This window comes from Topomyia yanbarensis, chromosome 3, assembly GCF_030247195.1.
Source record: "Topomyia yanbarensis strain Yona2022 chromosome 3, ASM3024719v1, whole genome shotgun sequence".
NCBI classification, from domain to species: Eukaryota; Metazoa; Arthropoda; class Insecta; order Diptera; family Culicidae; genus Topomyia; species Topomyia yanbarensis.
The window spans coordinates 128310567-128336898 of record NC_080672.1 but is presented as its reverse complement, the minus strand read 5'-3'; the positions used below and the strand labels follow the sequence as shown (position 1 = coordinate 128336898).

Genomic DNA, 26332 nt, shown 5'->3' with positions numbered 1-26332 from the left:
CGAACTACTTCCTGCACCTACCACCTATTACGGGTGTACCCAGTCTCGGTGTGTGTTGGAGGAGCACGGCGCACTGAACCTCGTCTATTCTGCCTGCGCCGCCAGACAACATACCGCATGGTCGTATTGCTGCCTTCCACCGAGCTATTAATGATGATTGCTTTCTACATCCGCGTAAATCGATTGCGATCGATCACGAGAGTGCTCTTGGCGGTCGTTGAAATTGGAGGGAAAAGTCTATTTACATGGAAGTGTATGTCGGAAGATATTTAATGCATCTGTCAAATGACCTTCATTGAGTGGCGCGAGTATTCACAGAAGGTTTTCGAAATTGTGCGTAATGACTAGACGATCACCTAATTTGGTATTGTGAAAATTCCATCTGCTTAGAATACACCACAACAAATTTTCTGCAAAATACAGTACTGATTTTTCGCAAACCAAGTAACAACAACGCTGAAGGCGTACTTGGCCGAATGACTCTTAAGCCCAGCGATCGTACGCTGTCTTGACTGCCACCAACTGACAGCCATCAATATTGAGTATGTACATTCGCAAAAATGCAACAACTCAAGCGGTAAGAGGCGGCGGTGGCGGCAGCGACTGGCGCGGCATAACAAGTGCAAGTTTTGTTTATTTGCAACTCTTGGGAAAAGCTTTGCTTTATTATTGCTGCTGATTGCTTCTCTTTTTTCATTACTTGTTGAACATGTTTATTTCGGAAGATAACAAGCATTGCGCAGCACATCCGGAGTTTGAGCGAAATTTTGTCCAAATAAGTAAGGGAGTTCGGGGCAGGCTGATTTGTCGTTATGAAGTCATCACAGAAATGATTCTTCGGATCAGATAGGCAAGAACACCAGTGATTTGCCAGTTTATATAGTTCAAGTAGGCAAGAACATCAGTGATTCGCTGGTTATATCGCCCCGACTTCCGCTATTGATATATCACAGAGCTTTGAACTCGTATCCATGTAAATGATGAGCGAAACGAATGACGGAAGGTACATAACTCAAAACCGTTCACAAATCAACCCAAGCATTGTACAATGCTCGTTTCTTGATGCAATACTTTACGATATCATTAGCATCTATCAACGACTCCCACCGATTCACCCGCTGTGGCGCTTGCCCCCTTTATCTGATCGATGGCTAACTTTCAGTCCAAATTGAGTAATAACTTTCTCACTACCATAAAGCAAGCAAAATAAAAACTGGTAATCCAGTTAGACGAATTCGGACATTACGGACATATTGTATACACTAGCCGCGATTCGTGTTTGCACAACCGCTTTCATTTAGTTGTAGCTTTGCAAACGACGGTCGATGGTAGTAGCTATAAAGCTGCCTTCAACTTTAATGATGTAGCTCTCTTGTTCCGAATGTCGAAAGCTAGAGCTACTCGCTACCTAATAGGCACATCATAGCAGCAGGGAAAGGCACCCAGAATTGTAACAAGTTTTATTGGGTTATAGCAGTGCACAGCAGACTGAACGAGTTCTGCCAGTTTTCTGAAAACGGGATTGCACCGACTGAAGGTAAATATAGTGACTTGCGTACATAGTGTCAATAGTGCTTTATGATACATTGCGATATATTTGATGAACTTTATGACTTTTACAGTTAGAACATATCACTAACGATTGTACCAAAATCGGAAGGAAAAAGAGAACTGCACCAATTACAGCCGATAGAAGCTAGGCCATGAACAACATTGGATCCGCAAACAAATAGTTTTGGTCGCAGGAGTTTAAAAATGATCTCTTGGGTTCACCTCTCAAGTTACTTTCCCTTTCATTTTTTTAATGGGCCGATTTTGAGTAAAATTTCAAATTTTTAGTTTGGAATGTATAATTATAGGCCAGACTCGAGTATCCGTTGTGTTTAGGAAAATTTCACTCCGGATAATCGAATCAGATAAAAAATTATCTCGCGCAATGCTTTTGTTATACATTCAGAAAATGCTATTTAAGGTACATTTCTCAATGTTTGGTTCATGGAACTTACTTTTTGGTCAACCGTTCCACTGTGTTTTTTGCCAAATATCTGCGATAAATTATTTCCGCGGAAACGGTAAAAAGTAATATCTTCTGAGATTAATGATATAGTTGCAGTCATTAATTCCCTTGAAGCGAGATATTTGCATTTTTTAAAGACATAGTAAGAAATGTTGAACTTGTGTTTGCGAACATCTTTACTTCAGACAAAATTCCTTATTCGTATTCTCGATGTTTTATGCCGGTGTTTGTGAATGACCCCTAAAACCCCTTTACGTAACTTATTATTTCTGTCGACAATCCTGGGCGCACTGCTTTGTGTTTCTTGTGTTAGTTTTCTTTCTTGGTGGTGTGAGCAATGGTCCGGTTTACTCTTTGTTGCTTGCTGATCATACCGTCTGCCTTGTTCCTGGCTTGTGTGTTGTGTCCATGCCGTCGTCGCTAGAGCTTAGATTTTCGCTGTTACATGTTTGATGTTTTTTTGTGTTTTCCAGTGGCTTTGCTAGAGCCGTCTTCTTTCTTGTTTATTTCTTCCCAAGGTATGTTAACTTTTGGCTTTGGGATGCTGTGGAATATTGTTGGTTCAACCGCATTCGCACCACCCGAACACCGTTGAGTGCCAAAAAAAGTTTCTCAAAGTGCTAGTACGAGGTACCAAATCATGTAGGCTAAGATGTAAGATCAAAATTCATCTACGCGGGGATCTTGGTTTTGAGACTTTCGTATTGACGCCCTCTCAGATTCTAATGAAACTTTCTGTGCATGAGAACTTAGTCACAAAAAGTTACTTTGCATATTTTGTTTTTCCAAAAATGACTTAGACTGTCTTTTGAAAAGGGCCAAGCTTTTTTACCGATTTTTTCAAATGGCTATACTCTAAAATGACCAATCCTTCAGTTCTTTATTGACTCCTACACTGAAAAAAAAAACGATTTTAAAAATTTAAAGTCGATTTACAAAAAAACCATTTTTGATCTGGATGAAATTTTGTTCCAAGATAGATATTTATGTTCCCTACACTGCCCATAAAAGCATAAGAGTCCCATATTGAAAAACAGCAAGCCGAGAAAAACACTATTGAAGATTTACATTCTCATTGAGCCTTATGGATGGGACAACCATGTTTTGGTATTTTTTCGGTATTTTCATAACAAACCTGGTAATCTTATTTGTTCATTGTGATACGGTGGTGATACAGAGTACAATCCAACAGATAACTCATTTTCGCCAAAAATCCATATGGGACTCTTATGCTTTTAGGGGCAGTACATACCGTCAAAATTTCAAGCTGGGCACTTTTAAGGAAAAAAAGTTATTTGAAAAAAACTTTTCCTTGTCCAAATTTAATTTTTTTTTCTTCAGTGTATTTTTATCGAAAATTAAACCAATGAAAGTCATAATCATCTCAGAATCCAATAAAACTCAGTTTGTGGGAAGATATTGCCTAATTTAGCAACTAAGTATATTTTTATTAAGGAGTTAACTACTTTTTCATTTTTCATGAAATCGAATTTTTTTTATTACTTTATCTGAAAGTACAACTCCTTGAAAATGTTTTCCCAAATTTTTATAAAAATCCGAAAAATAGATTGAAAGTTCGTCTACCAGGAGCAGTGGTAATTTGAAATTTTAAACTCGATTATCTCGAAATGTCGTTTAACTAAAAATGGTTTTTCCGTGATCACGATTGCCGAAAAACTACTCAATCAATTGTATTTTTTTCAATTGATCGTAATTAATTCTTCTCGTACTTTGACGATTCCTTTTTTATTCATGAATTTTTGTTTCATGGATAAGAATTGTTTAATTCAATTTTTAGGGCTTAAAGCAGTGATTTTTTTCAATTAATCGTTAAGGTACGAGGAATACTCATAGACATAGACATAGAATTTTTTGAACCTTGGGATTTTAGATGATCTATTGATCCAATCGTGATCACCGCAAACTTCTTAAATAAAAAAGGGTTTCGGGGAAAAGCCATGACTCCGCCAATTATTAATTTATTTTTATAAACTTATGCTTGTTTATTTTACTGAAAAATGTACTACCAAAATATTATAAGTTCGATGTAATGAGTTCATTGCTTTAATCCTTTACGTAAATTCACTTTCTTGTCATTTTTATTACTATAAGGTATGTAACTCCTTAATCAAGAATCCCATTGAAAAGAGTTTATGTCGTTTAACAAATATTCCATTATTACTTTTTTATTTTCTTGTTTAGTGCTGAGAAAAAAATAACCACCACAACATTATATATTGAATTTTACATAATTATTTATTTATTTTTATATATTACATTTGTCTTAAAACTATCTTCATGCAAGCTATTCTGTATTATTTCTATACAAGGAAAATATTTTTGGTTTATCTTCTGAATTAGAATACCTTTTCGTCTCTACTTTTCCCCTAGGAATAGGCACAAAACTGGAATTTTTGAGTTCCAGACATTGTTTTGGCGTTATTATACAGCTCTTAGAGTTCTTCTGACATTTTGTTGCCCTGTTCAGTGAATATGTAGCAGTAAATTAATGTTGTGATATTTTTATCAGTTCGTTCAACTGCCCAGTTATAATAACTCTCAGGGAGTTATTATGGTATTTCTATAGTCGCGAGCAAGACTGGCTCTTTTTGCCATTCGCTTGAGAGTGCCACTAATAGCATCACAGGGTCCTTTTCCATGGGATGGTACAACAAAATGCCATTCTGCGCTTAACTCATACTTTGACTGGAATCTACACAAGCTTGCAAATTTTTTCTTAATTTTGTATTGTGCTGCTGCTCCATCAGACAAAATAAATTTTAGAAAAGTTTGTCAATTATTTCATAAAACTTTATCAATTTTGAGAGGAACAAATGAACAGCAGTCTTTAAGTCTTCCAGTCTTCTTGTCTTCCAGTCTGACAGTCTTCCAGTTTTCCAGTCTTTTAGTCTTCCAATCTTCCAGTCGTCCGATCTTCCAATCGTCCAGTCTTACAGTCTTCATTAAAGTTTGTTATGGATATATACCAAATTCGTTACTGATACTTTTTGCATGTATCAGGAAACTAGCAGCTGGGAAAATGGATTCTGAGATGATTATGACTTTCATTGGTTTAGTTTTCGATAAAAATACACTGAAAAAAAAATCAGTTTGGACAAGGAAAAGTTTTTTTCAAACAACTTTTTTTCCTTAAAAGTGCCCAGCTTGAATTTTTGACGGTAGGTAGGAAACATAATTACTTATCTTGCAACAAAATTTCGTCCAAATCAAAAATGGTTTTTTTTGTAAATCGACTTTTTAAAATCGATTTTTTTTAGTGTAGGAGTCAATGAAGAGTTTTTTTTTCAATATTTTAATTCGAAAATATAACTAATTTTGTGAAAACCATTTCTACAACATATTTTATAGGATTTGTCATTTTTAGACTATAGCTATTTGAAAAAAATGGTACAAAAAGTTTGGCCCTTTTCAAAAAACAGTCTAGATCATTTTGGGAAAACAAAGTATGCAAAGTGGCTTTTTGTGATAAAGTTCTCGTGTACAGAAAGTTTCATTAAAATCTGAACGGGTGCTACCAACATTTGTTCGAGTTAGCGCGAAATTCGTCTATTCGACGTCTAGTTGTTCCTAGCTACGAAGATTTCTTCAAAAACGGAATGCCAGTTCCAGAACTGGCGGTATGTATGTACGTATGTTATGCGTGAGCTTGAAAGAGAAATGATATTTAATTCATGCCCGCTGCGATGAATGAACTGTGGTTCGTTTCCGCATTCACGTTCGAATACAATATGTAAAAAAATGAATTATTATTGTTTTTTTACATACATATTTTTTTTAATAAAAATTATTCCCGTATTTTTGTTGAAAGAAAAGATTTGTTGTATTATATGATGGGGATATTTTTATCCCTTTTTGGACAGCTAGGGCCGAAGGTGATGGCTAGCGGGTTTCATACATCCTTGATCTGACGAAGTTATGGTTCCTTGAAAACAGGCCACGCAGATCCAAGGCCATCATTGAAATGATAAGTTCTGCGTGTGAGATGCAGAATGCCTGTAATTATTACTTGTGACTTTATATGTACGAATCTAATTGTGAGTCCAGTGGTGGTGTGTGCGTGGAAGATGTGAGTTGAACGATCACGCGTGGACCGTGAATCTGATAATTCATGTTTAGTGTATGGTAGAGGAACTTGTTGTCTAGTGGATATGAGCGTCATTTTTCATTGGTCCACCTGAAGGCATGAGTCTAGGCTGATCGAGAGTAGACTTCCGGACGTAACCGATTCATGATCGTGCGACCGGTGGGTTAATGCATGAGATAGCGGTTGGAAAGTTATAGGTATTGAAACGTTCACCTAATTACCGGGGTGTTTTAATGTTGGCGAAATTGCAGACTTAAGTATGTGCTGATGATTGAAATTGTATGTTCGCGTTTGGGACCAAGTTTGTGTTATCGCGAAAGCTAGGGGCGTTTGTGCGTTTTGGATGAGAGAGATTGTGAATGTATATGAAAGAATATGCCATTGATTATGTTAGTGAGTGTTAGTATGAATCTAACTCAAGATATGGTAATAAAAGGAAAAATAACCGGCTGTTCGGCCATCTATGGGAGCTGTCCATCAATGTCAGCTTCTTTCTCCGAACAGCCTAGATAAGCCGTGTAGTGTCGGTAGTGGTTGTTTCAACCGGCTAAGAATTACACTACGGACTACCTGTTCCGGTGGTAACACCAAACAGGGAACCCCAATTCCATAGTGTCATGCGACCCGTGCTATGGGTAAAATTGTTGAGGGGGTTTAAAATATTCTCAATGGCGAACGGAGCCGGGCGAACTCCCCAGTAACTGGCTGTGGTCCACTAGGAGGTTAATAATTCTATTATCTTTCTCCGGACAAAACCAGCCTAGAGGCCGTGTGGCATCCGGCGGGTTGAAGTATGTCAACCAAGAATTGATCCACTGGGTTCCTGTTCCCATGTCGTAGGAGGCGACTGAAAACAGGAGTCCTCAAGTCAAGGTGTTACTCCGTGCCGAGGACTGAATGGCTGGCAGGACTAAAATATGCCAGTCGCGCACGGAGTGTCGTGGGTCTTACCCTTGCTGTGTTATGCGAATCTCTGACACAGTGGACGTTCGTTTCTTCGCAAATCGTGGGATTCAAATGATATTCATGTCCCTAATACCCATTTCGGGGTTCGCTATATGCGATTATAAGCCAACGTGTTTGGTATCTTCTAGTTGCTGTAAAACAAGTGCTGATGATGAAATGTGTGGTGCTGTAATCGAATATGGTTAGAGTAGGACAAATTAATCTTCAGCATAAACGTACAGCAACTATGAATCTATCTCGCCTTGTGCAGGAAGGGAAAGCTTCCATAGCTTTGGTTCAAGAACCGTATTTCCATAAAGGAAACTTCTATGTTGGAAAGCTACTTAACCCCGTCTTCGTAGCTTTCAACAAAAATGGCATGACAAATCCACGTGAAATGCCTCGTGCATGTATACTTGCGAATAGTGCTATTGACGCTTGTCTTATATCGGACCTCACAACTCGTGATATTTGTACTGTCATGGTAAATATGACTGTTGACAACATAAACAAGAAATACGTCTATTGTTCGGCATATTTGCCGCATAATGAACCATCACCTTCTGATGATTTCAAAAGGGTTGTATCATACTGTGGCAGCATTGGGTTTCCTCTCATATTCGGCAGTGATGCAAATTCCCACCACATAATTTGGGGCAGCTCTGATATCAATTTGAGAGGCACCGAATTGATGGAATACTTAAGTAGTACAAATCTGCACATTCTTAATGCAGGAAACCGCCCAACTTTTGCACGAGCTGGCAGAGAAGAGGTCTTAGATGTAACTCTCTGCTCTGACAGTATTACGCATGAGTTGACAAACTGGCTCGTACCAAACGAGCTCGAACCGTCGTTATCTGATCATAAGTACATCGTCTTTGATCATTTAAACGTCTGGCTAGATATCGTCACATATCGTAATCTCAAATCTACGAACTAGGACCTCTACGAAGAGGGCTTGGCGACTAGGTTTCATGGGTATCTTCCGACGATTGAATCTCCAAGTGATTTGGATGGGGTCGTGGATAAAACAAGCTCACTCATAGTAGCAGCATACCAAGAGGCTTGTCCGCTTCGAGTTATGCGTGCTTCTAGAGGAACACCTTGGCGGAATACCGAACTTGTTCGACTCAAAAAGTTATGTAGAAGAGCTTGGAATCGCAGACGCAGGGACGGGTCGGAGGCATTTAAGTTGACTCGCAAAGCATACAGAAATGCCCTTCGATCCTCTGAGCGAAGTGGTTGGAAAAGCCTCTGCACAAATGTCTCAAGTCTCAACGAGACTAGTAGATTAAATAAGTTACTTTCGAAATCGAAAGACTTTCATGTCAGTTCCATTAGAACTGCTAATGGTGAATACTCGTCTTACGAAGATGTAGTACTCAACTGTCTTTTTTAAAATACACTTTCCAGGTTGTTCGGAGCCATCACTGACGACTGCCCCTGAGTTCTTTTCAGGCAGTTCTGATTCTTGGGCATTTGCTCGTAGAATTATGACAACCGAATCGATTAAATGGGCGATTGAAAGTTTTGCTCCGTATAAGTCTCCGGGAAAGGACGGAATTATTCCAGTTCTACTACAAAAAGGATATGAACACTTCAATCATATTTTGAAAAAGGTTCTTACTTGCAGTCTTGCAACAGGATACATTCCATTAGCGTGGCGGGAAATAACTGTCAAATTCATTCCCAAAGGTGGCCGCGTCACTTATGAGGAGGCAAAGAGCTTTAGACCGATCAGTCTGACCTCCTTCCTTCTCAAATCAGTGGAACGTTTAATCGACCACTACATTCGGGATGGTAGCTTGGGCGAGCACCCGCTGCATGCAATGCAACATGCATATCAGCGGGGGAAGTCTACTACCACCCTGTTACACAATGTTGTCTACAACATTGAAAAAGCTTTTTCACAAAACAATCAAGTTTAGGAGTTTTTCTCGATATTGAAGGTGCTTTTGACAACGTGTCTTTCGAATCCATTTTGGAAGCAGCACGAGATCATGGAGTACCTTCATATATCACGAACTGGATACACGCAATGCTTAGCAACCGACATATGTGCTCATCGTTAAGACAAGTAGAGATGAGGAAACTGAGTGTCTGCGGATGTCCTCAAGGTGGTATGCTGTCACCACTTTTACGGAACCTTGTCGCCGATAGCTTGTTGAGAAAACTAAATGAGCTTGGGTTTCCGACGTATGGTTTCGCCGATGATTATCATATAATGATCACCGGTATTTGCATTAACACACTTTTTGATTTGATGCAACAAGCCTTATGTGTTGTTGAGCGGTGGTGTCTTCATGTTGGACTGTCAGTTAATCCAAATAAAACCTCAATGGTGCTTTTCACGCAACGAAGGATTACAACCGGAGCTCGTCCATTGCAGTTTTTTGACTCTGAAATTATTGTCGAAGATCAAGTTAAGTACGTTGGGGTAATTCTCGACTCAAAACTTAATTGGACAGCTCACATCGATTTCAAGATCAAGAAAGCTTGCATGGCCTTTGGCCAATGTAGACGGGCTTTCGGCAAATCTTGGGGACTCAAACCCAAGTACATTCAGTGGATCTACACAACAATTGTTAGACCAATACTGGCATACGGGTGCCTTGTTTGGTGACAGAAGGGAGAAGTCATGACAATCCAATCAAAGTTAAACCATCTTCAGAGGATGGTCTTGATGGCGATGACTGGTGCGTTCTCGACAACACCTACTGCTGCTCTCGAGGCACTCTTGAACATAAAACCACTACATGTGTTTCTGAAACAAGAAGCAAGTAACCCAACAGATCGTGTAACTAGCCACACAAGACTGTGGCCCCAAATGGTTACTTGGGATGAATATGCACTTGCTCCCAGTGACCTTACACTCACATGTAGTTTTCCTTCTAAAACTTTCAATGTGAGAATTCCTCTTCGTGAGGAATAGCTGTCTGGCTGGATGGAGCGACAACTTGAAGAATACGTAGTTTGTTATACGGACGGTTCTTTGTTGGAGGGCCGAGCCGGTGCTGGTGTCTATTGTCATGAGATGAGATTAAACCAATCTCACTCGCTTGGTAGATACTGTATCGTATTCCAAGCAGAAATCTTTGCGATTCTGTGTGGCGTACAATCCGCACTTCAACAGGGAATTTGCGGTAAAAGAATCTATTTTTGCTCTGACAGTCAGGCTGCCCTGAAAGCACTTAATTCGGGAGATTCGAGATCGAAATTAGTAATCGCATGTCGAACTCAAATTGAAGAACTTAGCATTTCAAATGCTATCTACCTTCTATGGGTACCCGGTCATTCCGGTATTACTGGAAATGAATGGGCGGACGAATTGGCTAGAGCTGGCGCTGCGACTGATTTCGTTGGTCCAGAACCAGTTCTACCACTGTCAATAAGTTGGATAAAGCACAAGATTCGCTCTTGGGCTGCATTCGAACATGCCAACCATTGGCGTAGCTTGCAAACTTGCGTTCAAGCAAAGGCTTTTCTGTCGGATGTGAATTCGAAAATGTCAAGAAATTTGTTGCATTTTTCCAAGCACAACTGCAGTATTCTGGTCAGGGCACTGACTGGACATTGCAAACTCAATTATCACATGGCTACTATTCAGCGCGCTGAGTATTATTCATGTGATCTTTGTGAATCCGATTACGGAACATCATATCATTTGATATGCAATTGCCCTGTATTAATGCAATTGCGCATCCGGATTTTTGGTTCTCCGTACATAGATGAACCTATGTACGGAGAGCTGAAATTTAAGGATATGCTTTTGTTCCTAACCCAGTGTGGTAAAGAGCTATAGTTTTTTAGCCGTATTTGAATGACAATATCTCTTCGGGGGTGTTGTCGTTCTGTTATCTCAATATCCCCTCGGGGGTGTTGATATATCCGCTCACTGTTTGAGTAGAGGTTCTAAATCCCTTGTAGTCGAGTAGTGGTAACAAAGTATACAAGAAAACAGCGGGGGTGTCTTCAATTATTTTACATACTGTATGTTCGGTTTCAGACGCAAACTGAACTTTGTTTCCACGCTTGTTTTAAGAGGGATTATCGAGCAAAAGTGTAGCAGATATAAATTACGTAGTTCACTTATGCTTGAAAATGTAAACTATGCCAAATTTTGCCTTCACATAATAACAAATTAAAGCTTTTATTCATGAATGAATTTATATTTCCTCTGCACTCAAGTATTCGTTTATGCATGATATTTCAATCAGTTGGTAATCGAATGAATTTGAAATTTGAAAGACGTTGAAACTGAACGTTGGTTTCGGTAAATTCAACGAGCAATAGGCAACAGAATTTCACACCACTGACCAGTTCTAAATTTCATTTCATTTTAGTTGTCCTTAGTACAGTTATATCGGAAGAAGCATCGCTTTTCAAAAAAAATGTACAATATTTTCAAAAATACTAGATAAGAAGACATATCTCAATGCTTTAAAAAAAGACATCTAATAATGAAAGACACACATTGTTTGCTTTCTCTTCTCCTAATGATCCGGTCGCTTTAACATTAACCCCTTAAGTCTGCATAATAAGCTAGCCAAAACCGCCGTCTTTCGATCTGCACTGTAAAATTAGTGAAAAGTGCTATAGTGACACCGAAATACTCGAAGGAGAAAGTAAACAAAGAAAGTTTCTCATTGTTAGATGACGTTTTGAATAACATTCGTTTCTGGAGCTAGTATAGATCTAAAGGAACTCGAACCACCTCTCCAATAACTAATTTAGTTATAGGTTTTATGCTCTTTACGCGCATATGTGGTTTAAAACAATCTTCTCGGTAATGGAGAAAAAATAGTTTTTATCCAATTTTTTTACCACTAAAAAGAAATATAGCATAATCCCGAATTAGTCAGGATGATTGTTAAAAGTTATGTTCACGGTCATTGTGGAATAAGCGATAAGGGACTCTTCATAAATTACGTAACGCAAAAATTGCCCAGAATGGACTCCCTCTCCCCCCATGTAACAAATTGTCAGAAATTTCTCCATCCCACCCTCCTCTATTACGTAACAAATACCCTGAAAAAAAAATTTTGGGTGAAAACATGTTACGTAACGAACTAGCACAAACCCCCTCCCTCCTTTTAGTCGATCAGCAAAGTTTTCAATACAAAACTTATTTTTCGAACTGCTTTGATTAGTTGCTGAAATAAACATCAGTTCAAATATTGACAATCTACCGTTGGTAGTTATGCCTCAAATGGAAACCTGGGTCACAGCTTCCTAATTTTCCGTAAATATATAGAATTTAAAGTTTCCATATTCCAGTAATTGCAGCTGGAATCCATTGTTCATTAGAGTCGGTATAAATTGAAATCGATTGGGATAAGAAATTGTGCAGGTTCAGCACATTGAATTCAAAGTTCTTTATCGTATAAATGAAATTTATGTATTTCTGTGAATAATTTAAATTTATTAAGACGATTTAATGATTTGTACTACCAGAAAATGTAGACGGTATCAATTGCAATCGATTTTTGTATTAAAATATATAGATTATCGCTACGAACTCAGTTTTTGCCAACAAAGCGAAATTTCTGTATTTTTACGTAGTTTTGTAATTATTGTATAGAATATAAAATTGTATTTGTCTAAAAATTGTAGCTGATATCAAAAGTAACCAATTTTTGTATTAAAATATGTATTAAATCGCATTTGGTAAATAATTGGAAAGTATGTATGCACTGTACGAAGCTTTTAATTTTATTATAATATATCGATTCTTCCAGAAATTATTGTTGAAATAAAATAAAAATTATGGATGTGCAATCTAGATCCTATAAAAAATAAACTATAAAAAAATTCTAACAATCAAGTTGATGTTTCATTATAATTAACTACTGACTGTCGGTTTCTACAGAAGAATAAGTTGCGAATAATCGAATCTACAGATAATCGAGTCCTGTCTGTATTTTTTGAATCAAACCACTTAGGGGAATTGTGGGAAAAACCGACACTGTGGGTAAAACCGACACCCCACAACATTTCCTAGAAATCAAATTTTTATTCATTTCATAATGATACATTATTATTAGTACGTTTGTTAAGAGCATTTGAAGAATAATTGGATTTACGTTAGTACGCCGAATGTCATAAAAATAAACAAAACATACGACAGCAGCGTTCATACTCGTCTGGATGTTAAATTTCGTTGGTAGATTTTAAGGTTTTAACCGAACAAAAGCTTTTCAAATCACCACATTTTTCAGTACCTATTATTATCGGTCTGTCCTATGATCAACTAAGTGTATTGAAGACGAGTTTGAGAAATTCAATATTTTTAATTGCTTTTATAAAAAAATGTGCGCTATTGGGGTAAAACCGACACCCTGCGGTTAGGGTAAAACCTACACGCTGTTAAGATGGTTGTGTATACTTGCGATTCATTTCAAAATACTGGGGATCTTTGTGACACTTCAATTAGCCTATTAGAACACTATAGTATTAGCAGAAATACACAGAAATACTTTTATTGTGTTTATTTTTTGTAAGTCCCTTTAAAAATCAAAAATTGGAATTTTTGCTTATCTGATTCTATCGAAGCTTTTGCTATTTCTGCAAAAAGCTCATCAAACCGATTTTATAATGTTCTCTTGGTTTGTCATAGACGAACTTTATCACAATGAGACAATGATCTTATGTATACCCCAATAGATCGTTGATGATCAGAGTCCGGAAAATCAAATCTAACAAAGATAGTTTTACTAAGAAGTGTGTATGTCACTTATAAGTGAAAGAATCCAATTAGCAGAACGTAGAACGCTTGCAAATCTTCTCTTACGAAATAAAATGACACTGGTGGTTGCAATGATGTGCGCAAGGATTATTTGGGAATACTCATATCAATTAATAATCCTATAGCATAAAATACTCTTATTTATAGTACTACGCTTTCGAACTTTCTTCCCCTCACTACACGATGAAGCAACAAAAAGCACATATTTGCATCATACATACTCACACTTTATTAATCACGCATATATCTCATTTTTAATGAAGATAAAGATTTTAATAAAGTGGAGAGAAAATAAATTAAAGGGGGTGTCGATCTTACCCCTATGGGGTGTCGGTTTTACCCGCAGTGCCTACAAAAGTCACTTCGTTTTCCAAGTTTTACAACCAATAATTTTTAATGAAATTAATTAATGAAGCGCTGAAAAAATTAAGTCTTGTTAAGAATTTTCTGAAGAAGAATTCTGCATACAAACTATAATTTTATTGGTTTTGTGGCAACTTAGAAAAATTGTTAATCTTAAGGTGTCGGTTTTAACCATAATTCCCCTACAGGAATTCAGGTATGAAATGTTATCTTAGTTATCGAACATGTATGCAAGAGATTCGAGATTCAAATGCTTGGAATTAGCATAGTGATGATGATTAATGTCGAATGACTGGGTGGTAATGACACTGCTAAGTTTCATTTTTGTTTCTCTTAGTGAAATAATGTTATTTCATTCCTGCCAAATCCATCACTTTCTATTCCCTTCTATTGGTGGAAAAGTGCGATCAACTAAATGAAATTATAAGTACTAAAGCTGGACGACCGTACGTGATAAAAATATATCAAGTTGTGTATATAGTAGCAAACACGTTTATCACCCTATTATCACCTAGACTTTAGTCGTACCAAACTTTAAATCTCTTGTTCAAGGCTAGATCCTAGTACATTCAGTCGTCGCGCTAGTTTCTAGTCAGAGTTGGATAAATGTTGATTCAATTCAAGTGATTACTAGACCAACTTTCCATGACTTTGCATTCGATTATTATTCAAATAATCAATGAAGACGAGTCAATCAACACTTTATAACATTCAACATTTAGCGATTTTTTTTTCGTTTGGTGTGCAAGTTGTGAAAGTATTGCCACCCCACTAAGTACTGGACGGAATGGATATGTGCAATAGAAGTCGACATTTTGCAGATGCAGTGAGATATTGTAGATGAGTGCCGCCAACACACAGGACGTTGCCGTGCTTTATTCGTTTAGAAAGGCTTCAAATAGTAAATAGAAGCTTACTGCAGCAGGGCAGTTTGCTGATGTCATCGTTGACTGCACACATCAAGTACCAGCCAGCCATCAATCCGCGCAATCTGCGGGTGCATTTACCACTACCACTACGGTTATTGCTTCTTTGGATTTTTTTTCTCCATTCGGTCATGCATTTTCTCCCGTCTTCCGTTTGCAGTCAACCACCTTGCTATATTGTTTTTCTCGTTTCCACACCTGGCTGCTGATGATGATAGCGGCGACTCATTAGGTGCTACCATTACCTATTAGCAAAGAAAAAATAAAGCACCGAGAAAAAAAATAGCACTAGCGAGTGTTGGTAACCTAGATCCGGACACGCCGGGTAATAGAGCTGTCGTCCCATCAACATCATAAACTAATTTTCTCCCTACTGCACCTGGCCGTGATAGTTTCCATCTAACTTAAGTGAATAGAAGGAATTGTTCTCGATCCTTTTTTTTATTTTCTGAAAACAAGGGCGTATTCATTATTCCTGTATCCTGGAAACATTGGTATAGGTATATGTTGAAGGTGTTAGTAAAAGAAGACATTGCAATAACAAACCAAGCTTCCAGTAGCACAATACGCAAGCAAAGCTAAACAATCTAAATGTGTTCTGTGTACCACAAAATGTCACTGGGAGAAGTGTTCGTTTATAAAGTATAGCTAAATAAATCGACTTTAACTAACTTGTCTCACTTGCATAAGTGTGCACGTTTGAATGCTTTGATCTTATCTCGAATAACTTAGTCTCAACACAGAGGGAGCTGACTGCGATAAGATAAAATTGTTCAGCAATGATTTCATTGTACAAAAACCCGGCAGGTACAATATGCAATGAAATGCCCATTCAATTCAGGTTAAAATTATTTGGAATTTGACGCAGCATTTTGAAGAATTTAGCATTTGGTTAGCAGAAACGTATCAATTTTCAGCATACCTAATTCTGTACATCAATTATCATCTCCTGCACGTGCCAAATTTCGCCTTATCAAACAATAATCTGGCGGAAATGCAATGCATTATATTCCATTTGATTCGATTCTAACTAAGACCCTATTCAGGATCTTAACTAAAAAGATATATTGAATTTAAATAACATAAGGTTTGAGGTTTTTTTCGGAATTGATCATCTATGTCACCTTTGAAGTTCTATAAAAAATCTTAGTTTCGTCCTCTAGTCTTAGAAGACTCTGTGCAACCTATATATAAATAGAGAAAAATGTTAAATAATGAAAAATTCAAAAGCAAATCTATTCCGACAAAAAGTCACTGTCGGTTTCTGATGAGACGAAGTCGAAACGCACCCATGACTATAAAAGTTTTTGACCGGTAGGGCAACACTGTTAGGCGGTTCGTTTCGTCCACAGACTTCGCCGTCGTGACACAACGGCTGCAGTAAAGAATACAATTCTCGACAAACATATGATTACGGCCTAAAAGCCAACTGTCAAAATCCACTTTGAATGGAAATTCCGGACAAACCGTTACGCGCCAATCACAGATGTTTATAGTAACCGAAAGAAAAAAAGATTTCTCTTTCATAAACTGTTGTGAACTGTGTTCGGCTAGTAACGGTTTGTCGGGAATTTCCATTCAAAGTGGATTTTGACAGTTGGCTTTTAGGCCGTAATCATATGTTTGTCGAGAATTCATGGGTACAATCTCACTCTCAACGTATTTAGACTCACAACTTGCAGCGGAAAAAGTTTGTAGGTATATGGAGCGTCATGCTGGAACGGATTGCCGATGGAAATCCAACAAGAAAACCGGAAATACGTCTTCAAGAATGTGCTGAGCAGAATAACAGTTTTAGTGCAAGCTAGATTGTATATTTTATTCGCTCCTAATGTTAACTGCTAACTCTAACAAAAACAACTTTTCCTTGACCTGATGTACAGTGTAAACTAACAGATTTTGGAACGCATTAAAAATGTAAATCACAAAAAGAAGTTATACATGGTAGAATTATTTTTACGTTGCACTGCACTGGTTTGATACCATTTAAGAACAAAAACGCTACAAGAATGATCGTGGCCTGTTGTGGTGGCTTTATTATTATGCTTGGTGTGATATAATGCAAATACGCTAACAGCCTATCGTCACAAATAAACATACATACATGCTCGGGACCACCGTTATTCTAAAAAAATGTTCATCCAGCAGTCCAAATGTTACATACCGAACTAGTTATCACAAACACGGGAATCATCCCCAACCCCAACATGAACGGAGACGAGATGCGTATTCTGCGTAATGTATCAGACGCTTACGAAACCACATCGAACATAAAAAAAACATACCGAAAAATCCACTTGTCCAGCTTGAACTCACTTGCTCACACGGATCCGTGAGTCGCACCTTAACATGTGAGCTAGTGAGAAACAAGAAAGACGAGACGTCAAACTCGAACGAATCCAATATGGAGTAGCTGTTCGTCATGTTTGATTATTCAACGGTAATGAAAAACTAAGCAGGAATTTTCTACATGTCAGTTTACAACTCACATTTATTGTAAATTTTCAAATATAAGCGATATTGCACACCAAATCCGTGTTTTGATTTCCGCTAACCAACAATGGCGAAATAAGTTTTTTAAGGTATTATAACTCACCAAATTTAACGCAATTATTCATGCAATGTTTACGTCGTCGTAGCCATCTGAAAGGTGTTCAACTTTGAATCTACTCCAACCCACTGCTTCTTTTGCTTTCCTATATTGTTTTTTTCTTCTTCTTTTTTACACTGCACAGACACTGCAGAAGGAATTGGATGATTACTTTTTCGTCTGCGTGTTGAAAATCCAAATTACACTTTTCTCACTCACGTATTAACACAACGTTCGGTTCGTTTTCCTACTTCACGTAACCTTCCACGAAAAAAATGCGTAGAATTGAACTTATTTTATCATTTAATTAGTAATGTCGAATCCACAGAGAAAGTTTAGCTTCACTTTAAACTCACATACACGCCTTCCGGCCTCTCACATTAAATCACCACTACCAATCGGTTCCAGATAAAATCCAATCAATCGCTAATCGGATAATCATTTCACGGCGCACTTCCACTATGTTCCAAGGTGTGGAAACAACAAGTACAGTTTGATCAGCAATGAATTATGTGGCACAATCTGATCAGCAATAAATTCATTCACAAAATCTTTCCAACAGTTTGCGACATACCACTGGCTGCGTTGAATTCTTCTCCTGTACTGTGAAATAGATATGATTTGTACGGCTACTCTGGCTCCAATGTATGTATATGAGTTTTGCCACGAAATTGGTCATCAGACAGTGTTGGCAGTGAATATTTTCTTGGTTCAGTTTTCTCGATCCATAATTGTATTCAGCTTTTTACGTGCCATTATGGCAGTAAATATCGTCCTGTTCGTAATATTTTGACAATAGTCGCTTACGTTACCCGTCCATTAAGAGAATGTCCTCCAATGCGTTGTACGCTAGGGGCAGATCACTTGTGATGCATTTTTAAAAATCAGCGAAATTAAATGCATTTATTTCCATCAAAATAGAAATTCATAATGCATTTTGCGTTGCATGCAATGTCTTTTGAGTTGCGTGTAAGACGTCAGAACCCTACGAAAAAACTAGCCCTACATTCCACAAAACTTCGAACAAAGTGGATCAGCGTAGGACGTTTTTGAACAAACTTTTCTGCGAGGGAGTGCAAAGTTGATGCAAAAATGGAAATTAAATGCATTTTTTCTGATTTGATGCGAATTTTTTTTATACATTCCTAGGGTGATCTGCCCCTAGGTTGTACGTCTGTTCAACAAAGGCCAAACAAATTGTGTATTACAGTCAGTTTTGCGTAAGCAACTATTGTCGGAATAGGGACTGTTTGAAAATTACGAACAAGACAAAATTGACCGCTATTACGGTGCGTGAAAAGTTGGACAGAACCTATTTGGTCAAACCTCGATAGTTACACAAATGATCTCCGACAGAAAAATATGATTTAAAGATTATTACATGGGTGCGTTTCGACTTCGTCTCATCAGAAACCGACACTAATTTTTTGTCGGAATAGATTAGCGAGGCTTCACGCAAATCCCTAAACTAAAACACACTTTGTATTTCAATCGAACGACTGAGCATAGAGCATATTATTTGAAAATATTCATGCATGTAACCAGTAACCACTTTCATAAGTGAAAAACTTAACATTATTTGTAATTGTAATTTTATTAGTGTTAACGAGAACCTGGTAGTGAAAACTGTTTTTCAGGTCAAGAAAAAATAACATATTTTTAACAAATAGAAAGACTAAACGTACTCCAGTTCTTTGTGGCCAGAAAGTAACGATCAAGTTTGCGGTCAGCCACCGATACGAAACGGTAGTTCAATAGTAATTCTTCAAAAGGACTAATGAGACTTTTGTAAACAATCTTATTTCGCTCATTATTCCGCCACCGAGTTGAAATTTTATGAAAAATACACATGAATCAACATCTTTACCCTTGGCAGAATCAATTTCAAATGTTTTCTGTGTTGAAATGATACCAAATTAAGAGAAATCAGCAAAAGTTTGTTTACAAATCTTATTAGCCCTATTCAAATGTTGATATGGAATTCAAAGTCCATCGTACTCACCCGCATTCGCCTTCAATAGTGCCGCTATCGAAAACGTCAAACAAACCAACTGCACTTTCATCTAATGTAGATTTTTTTCGTCTCCCACAACGAATCAAATGCATAAAAGTAGACTCTGGTACAATGTAAGTGATAATAATTATTGTTTTATATACCTACTTTACCAGCATTTGAAAACACTTAACTGTGTATTTAAATAAACATCCAATTTGCCACTATACCGGAGTTATGCATACGAAAAAGTTACACTATATTGTCAACTAGCAGCACTGTTCAACCAACGAAGCAGTCATCACTTTTTTACTGCCATTAAATTTTTTCGCGTTGAACTGAGCTCGAGGCAATCAAGATTGGAAACGTAGAGGAAAATATACTTCCATTTCCCGGACAACTTTAGCACTTAGCACTACATGACAATCCTAGCGCAAACTATTTCACAAAATAATGCGAATCGATTTTTAAATCACTAATTTTTCGCTATTGGAAAATCCACACAAAATTAAATTTGTCGTTCCATCCATTTACCACACACTCGACACTTCACCTTCTTACGACTGGTTTCTTTCGATGAGTGAGCTGGATTGGATTTTGGAAGTCGGTTGGCTTTCTCACTCGTGCGGCTGACTGCCAACGCACACATCCACCTGAATGAGCAGAATAGAACAAGAGTGTGAAAGAGAAGACGATTGCGAAAACTGAACGAACAGCTCGCAGACAATACCAAGACAGTACAGGTGGGCGCATTTTTTCTATGTTGAGTGCGGTTGTCATACTTCTTCGTTAAAAAAGGGGGTAGAAATGTACACGGATACGAAAAACTACCAAAAGTTGAAACTCAAAACTATCTAAATTTTAGTTAAAAAACTTATTCTGCGGGTTGTTTTATTTTTTCGTGTAGTATCCCTTACAGCGATATACAGACGTTGATAATAACGGCGCAGAATCCCTCTCCGGATAGAATTTTACAATAGCATTTACCCTACAAGCAATCATAAAACAATAAATATTATAGTTATTACTGTTTCAACATTGTTCGATGCCAAGTTCTCACAGTAGATTATCAATAAAATTTCATGAAACAATAAATTTCACTGTTCAGCAAAAAACTGATACAGTGCATTCATACACTGAAAAAAATCCAAACGCTAATTCTATTTGCTTCAAAACCGCTTAAAATTCATATGAAGAAGAAATGCTATTGTTATCTCGCGCACACATACCTTCCACAGTTTATAAAGAACAGTTGCGCAAAGGCTGAAGCAAATCTACCTATCGAACACTCAAAATGTCTACCTATCGAACACGAAGAATTACAATGCTCGAATGCGTGGGGAGTATCGTTATTATGTGATTATAATTATAAGAAAAAATTCAATGATGTAATATTAACATTATTTCAAACCAGGAATATTTCGCTTCAAGATATAATTATTAAAAAAAAAATATATGTGCACTGATATTTAAATTTTGTACTATTGAAAACACCGGAACAGCTCTGGGTAGTGTTAATAATGTTCCACTGACAGTGGAAATATGAAAGTATTCCTCATAGTTAAAGTGCAGCTAAAATTTTGACAAATTTGTGTATGCATTCCACTTATGTACTTATTCAAATTTATCTTAGGCTGCAAATTCGACTGTTTTTGTCACTTCCCAATCAATACATTTCGTTCTTAGTTGCGGACCAGTTGGAAACCAGAAAAGCTTAAATTCTTTATGCGATGTTATCGTACTAATTTTCACAAAATAAAACTAAACACTTAATTTTAAATTTTAAAATGCGCCAAATTAACTTCTAACTGAAGCGTTCGGATGAAGTCATTTGAAATTTAACTAAAAATAAAAGGTTGCCAAAATTTAAAAAAGACCAATGATTGATCCAATGTTGCCAATCCTCTTTACGCAACTCTACCATTATAAACTCTGATACCTTCTATGTGTCAACTGTATAAACTATGTATGCACACACATAAGTTATATGTGCATATTGTTATAGAATGGGGTTTTATGTGCCTAATAGTTATGAAATGTGAATGTAAGATTAATATTTCTTGTAAATACCCACATTAGGTTTATGTGCCAGCAAATAGTGTCTATATGCCTCCGTTAATTGCAAAAATCTATGTGTAAAATCAATAGGCATAGCGTTTACTTTTTTTTGAATGTATTAAATTTTACTGTTTCCGAGAAAAAATGTATTAAGAAAAATTGATTTTTTAATGTTTTCACTGTGAAAGTCTATTTTACATTGAAATTTGCTGTAAAAACGTTAAAGTTAATTGTTTTTGTATTGTAGCATAACACTAAAACTTACTGTAAATTATTGTAAAATTACTGTACTGTCACAGTGAAAATCGTGGTTTTGTTACTGTATATTTCTATTCGGGTATGGATAACGACTCGACACATCTCTACAGCGGACCCTACACGAGACAAGAATATTGTCAATAAAAATATTGTCAAGACTGCTTCAATATGTCAATCCCATTTGAATTCTACGGAATCAATATTTTTAAAATGTACTTACACGAGTAATATATTGATCAATAATTGGTTTATTGTCAATATTTCTGCTCGCGTAGGGTCCGCTTATTTTATTCTTTTTATTGATCTGCCAGTGTAATTCCAATCGAACACGAGACCTGTCAATGGCCCTCGTTCCAGAGGAATTCGAAACGATTTTCTTCGGATTGAGTGTTTTTGACAAGTCTCGTGCTCGATTGGAATGACACTTACAAATAAATAAGATAGAGATGGCCAGTCTTTATCCAGAGGGATTCAGCGTCTTTAGTTGATAGTAGTCAACATATCTAGCCAAACCTGTCAAATGATCCAAAGTACTTTTTGTATACTTTCTCTTTCGCTAACTCGGCCGTTTATACTTTTGTTCCTTAACTCTCAGCATAATATGCTAGTCGAAATCAGAGTTTTTCGATACATCCTGAAACAAGATTGAAAAGCTTTATGATGACACCGTAATAAAGAGAAAGTAAACAAAAAGAGGCTCTCATTTGCACTTAGGACCATTTGACATGTTTGTCGAGATATGATGGGCATAGCCCTAATCGCTTTTAGGCCCATGTCGCCCATGCTCTTCTATTAGATTGTGTTGATTTTAATGAAGACGGATGTTGGCTTGAAAAAATGACCGTCTAGAGAATGGATAAACACAAGACGGTGCAGATATAGTTCCTTTATTCATAGTTAGGTTGTTGATCGAATACTACCGCCAATAAATTTTAAGTGTTATCATGTTAAATCATAAATATTCACCGAAATAATGAACACTTTTTTCGAACAGATTTGACTCATCAAATTAGTTTTGAGCCATACTGAAATTTCAAGATTAAACTTGAAAATTATGTGTGCAAATTTTAAGTGTCAACGTATTAAATAATAAATGTATTGCTTGTGGCACTAAAAACTGGATTCTAACCGCATTGCGCACTTACTATTCTATTAAATTCTTCCCATAGACTAGTTAATTCGACTGGTCTGTCTATGAAAGTACCATCTCTACCACTTAAAATACATGTCTCGACAAACATATGATTACGGCCTAAAAGCCAACTGTCAAAATCCACTTTTAATGGAAATTCCGGACAAACCGTTACTAGCTGAACACAGTTCACAACAGTTTATGAAAGAGAAAACTTTTCTCTTTCGTGTACTACCAACATCTGTGATTGGCATGTAACGGTTTGTCCGGAATTTCCATTCAAAGTGGATTATGACAGTTGGCTTTTAGGCCGTAATCATATGTTTGTCGAGATGTGTTTTCACAGATCGCAGTTTTCAGTAGCAGCTTGATCATTCGCACTTCGAAAGTGCGGAATCCAGATTAGTGGGAAGTGCGCAATATTTCCCATGAAATCCCAAATCCCCAAGAGAATAGACGAATTGTGTAAAGCCAAAACCTACCTTATTGAGCAGACCAATCATGCAAAGTAAATAAACATTATTCATGCCTGAGTTGGAGGAGATAAGAATTGTACATACAATTGTTTTTTGTAAATGCTGTCAAAGTTCACTTTGAGAGAAAATTCCGGACAAACCGTAACTAGTCGAGAATGGATGTTAACATTTTATGAAAGAGAAAAGTTTTCTCTGTCGTCTACTGCTATGACTTATAATCTGCGATTAATGGTTTGTCCGGAATTTCCCTTTAAAGTGAATTTTGACAGTATGCTTATTGGCCCTTTTCCAAAAACACTTAGTCATTTATACGGCCAATTTCTTAACTTGAATGAAAACCGGTTTTCGTTGAAAACCGGATTTCGGCTAATTGATCATCAGTAACCTGAAAACTGGTTTTCAGTGAAAACTTGTTTTCATCCAGCGAAGAAATTGGCCGTTAAAGTGCTGACTGTGGAAGATGTTGCCAAAATGCTAGTGTTGAAATCATAAAGGGAGTGTTGCCGTTTTGCCTGAATTTCACTATTCGTCTCCCTCCCTATTCTCTCTATCAAATTCCAATTAAGATTTCAGACAGCTGATTTACAACCACAGATGCAATGTATCCCCAAAGGATTTTGGTTTGTTTGCCTCACGATATACCTAACCTCAACCGGTTTTTGCAGTGCAAAATGTTTTGTTTTCCTCACGAAATAATTCGGTATCATTTCTTTTTTATCGGGAGTAGAAAGGTCAATGAATACCAAAGTGCGCGCAGAAGAATCAGGCCTTTTTGGAACAACAAAAACAGAGACTAATCGAGACTACCAACTCACGAAGAAGTAGATCTTTTGAAGTAATCGAGGAAGACGGTCCCTTCAGTTTTGCCAACCTTGACAAATAAATCCGGTGATCGAACATTCTATCAGGCTCGTAAAGTTGGTAGCAATTGGGTCATTAAATGAGAAAAAAGTCGTTTTTTTTATTACTTACATCGATAAAGCTGATTTTCGTGATTGTAACAATGTTTTTTTCCAACTCAGGAAACGTGAAAATAATATTAAAATTTAAAATAAAGAAATATGTTGACAGTCTGGATTTGACACTATAGGAAGGATTTGACATATCGAATTTCACGACAAACGATGCCCTTTCAGAAAAAAATAGTGCATGTTTTCTCGGTTTTCCCAGAGGGTTATTTTTATTTGACATAAACATCATCCATTGCATCAAAGAGAATAGGAAAAGAGACGAATAGTGTGAAGCCAAAAATACCTTATTGAGCAGACCAATCGTGCAATGTAAATAAACATTACTCATGCCTGAGTTGGAGGAGATAAGTATTGTAAATCTATGAAAAAAAAATTTGAATTTTCGTCAGAATTTAGTGCAATCGTGATTGTAAGGTGCATTCTAGAGTCTATGTATGAGTAAAAAAAAATTTTAGAATTATTTCATCTCTTTGTTTCGAAATGCGCATCGTTTGATAAACAAATCCAACGATCGACAAAAGGTTTGTTTTCAAAATATAATAGGAGTCATTTAAAGTGCTGCCTTTGGAAACGGTTGCCAAATTCTAGTGTTGAAATCATCGTAAGGGGAGTGTTGCCGTTTTGACTGATTTTCACTCTTCGTCTCTTTCACTATTCTCTTTGCATTGCATATAGTTTGTTTTTCATTTTGGGTGTTGTCCTGATAGGCCAGATGTAAACAACCGCAGTTTTCCTATGTTTGGTTGCCAAGTTTACATAAGATTTATTTTAAAAAACAAAAAAATCGTTTTTACGTATTACAACGAAATTTATTTTGAAATAATGTTTTATTATGTATACTGGACCTAAAATTTATCGAATGGAACGGAAAACTATATACAGCTTAATGACCCAATTGTTTATTGTTCGTTACTAAATTCGTTTCTATGATCGTTGCTACATGCATTTGTTATTGTTTATGAGCAAAAATGTGCAAAGGTTTTTAAATCATGCAACACAACCGAGATTGGGAGAAACCAGCTCGTTAAATAGACTACGAAAGTTGTCAGAAGATTAGTGAAGCGTAAGGGAATTACGTACTTAAAGGGGGTTCTACTTGTACTCGTAAAGGGCGAAGAAATAGTTAATATTTTAATGACAGCCTTAAGCATTTCAATCTGAACAGCTTCTCATTGTAAAGAAATTATATGATTTCAGACTAGGGGCAGATCACTCTAAGATTGTATAACAAATTTGCATCAAATTGAAAAAAATGCATTTAATTTCCATTTTTGCATCAGCTTAGCACTGCCTCGCAGAAAAGTTTGTTTAACAAACGTCCTACGCTGATCCACTTTGTTCGACGTTTTGTTAAATGTAGGGCTAGTTTTTCTGTAGGGTTTTGACGTCTTACACGCAACGCAAACCACATTGCAGGCAACGCAAAAACAATGCACGCAACGCAAAATACATTATGAATTTCTATTTTGATGGAAATAAATGCATTTAATTTCGCTGATTTTTAAAAATGCATCACAAGTGATGTGCCCCTAGGATCGAACTGATCCTTGTGATGCATTTTTAAAAATCAGTTATATTAAATGCATTTCCTTGCATCAAAATAGAAATTCGTAATATATTTTGCATTGCGTGTAAGACGTCAAAACCCTACAAAAAACTAGTACTACATTCATTACAACGTCAAACAAAGTGAATCAGCGCAGGACGTTTGTTAAACAAACTTTTTTGCGAGGGAGCGCAAAGTTGATTCAAA

General features: G+C 36.8%; 1 protein-coding gene across 7 annotated transcripts in view; it reads right to left on the bottom strand.

Moving 5' to 3' along the window:
- The window catches only part of LOC131694333 (serine/threonine-protein kinase 10-like), a 79763-nt gene extending 59485 nt beyond the window's left edge, over nucleotides 1-20278 (bottom strand). For 5 of the 7 annotated variants that reach the window (XM_058982990.1, XM_058982994.1, XM_058982995.1 and 2 more), the window contains exon 1: nucleotides 19694-20278. The gene's annotated coding sequence lies outside the window, so the exon portion shown is untranslated. Of the gene's footprint in view, nucleotides 1-17697; nucleotides 18309-19693 lie in introns of those variants that run through there. The other 2 variants (XM_058982991.1, XM_058982992.1) reach the window with 1 other exon arrangement.
- Nucleotides 20279-26332: the final 6054 nt, after the last annotated feature.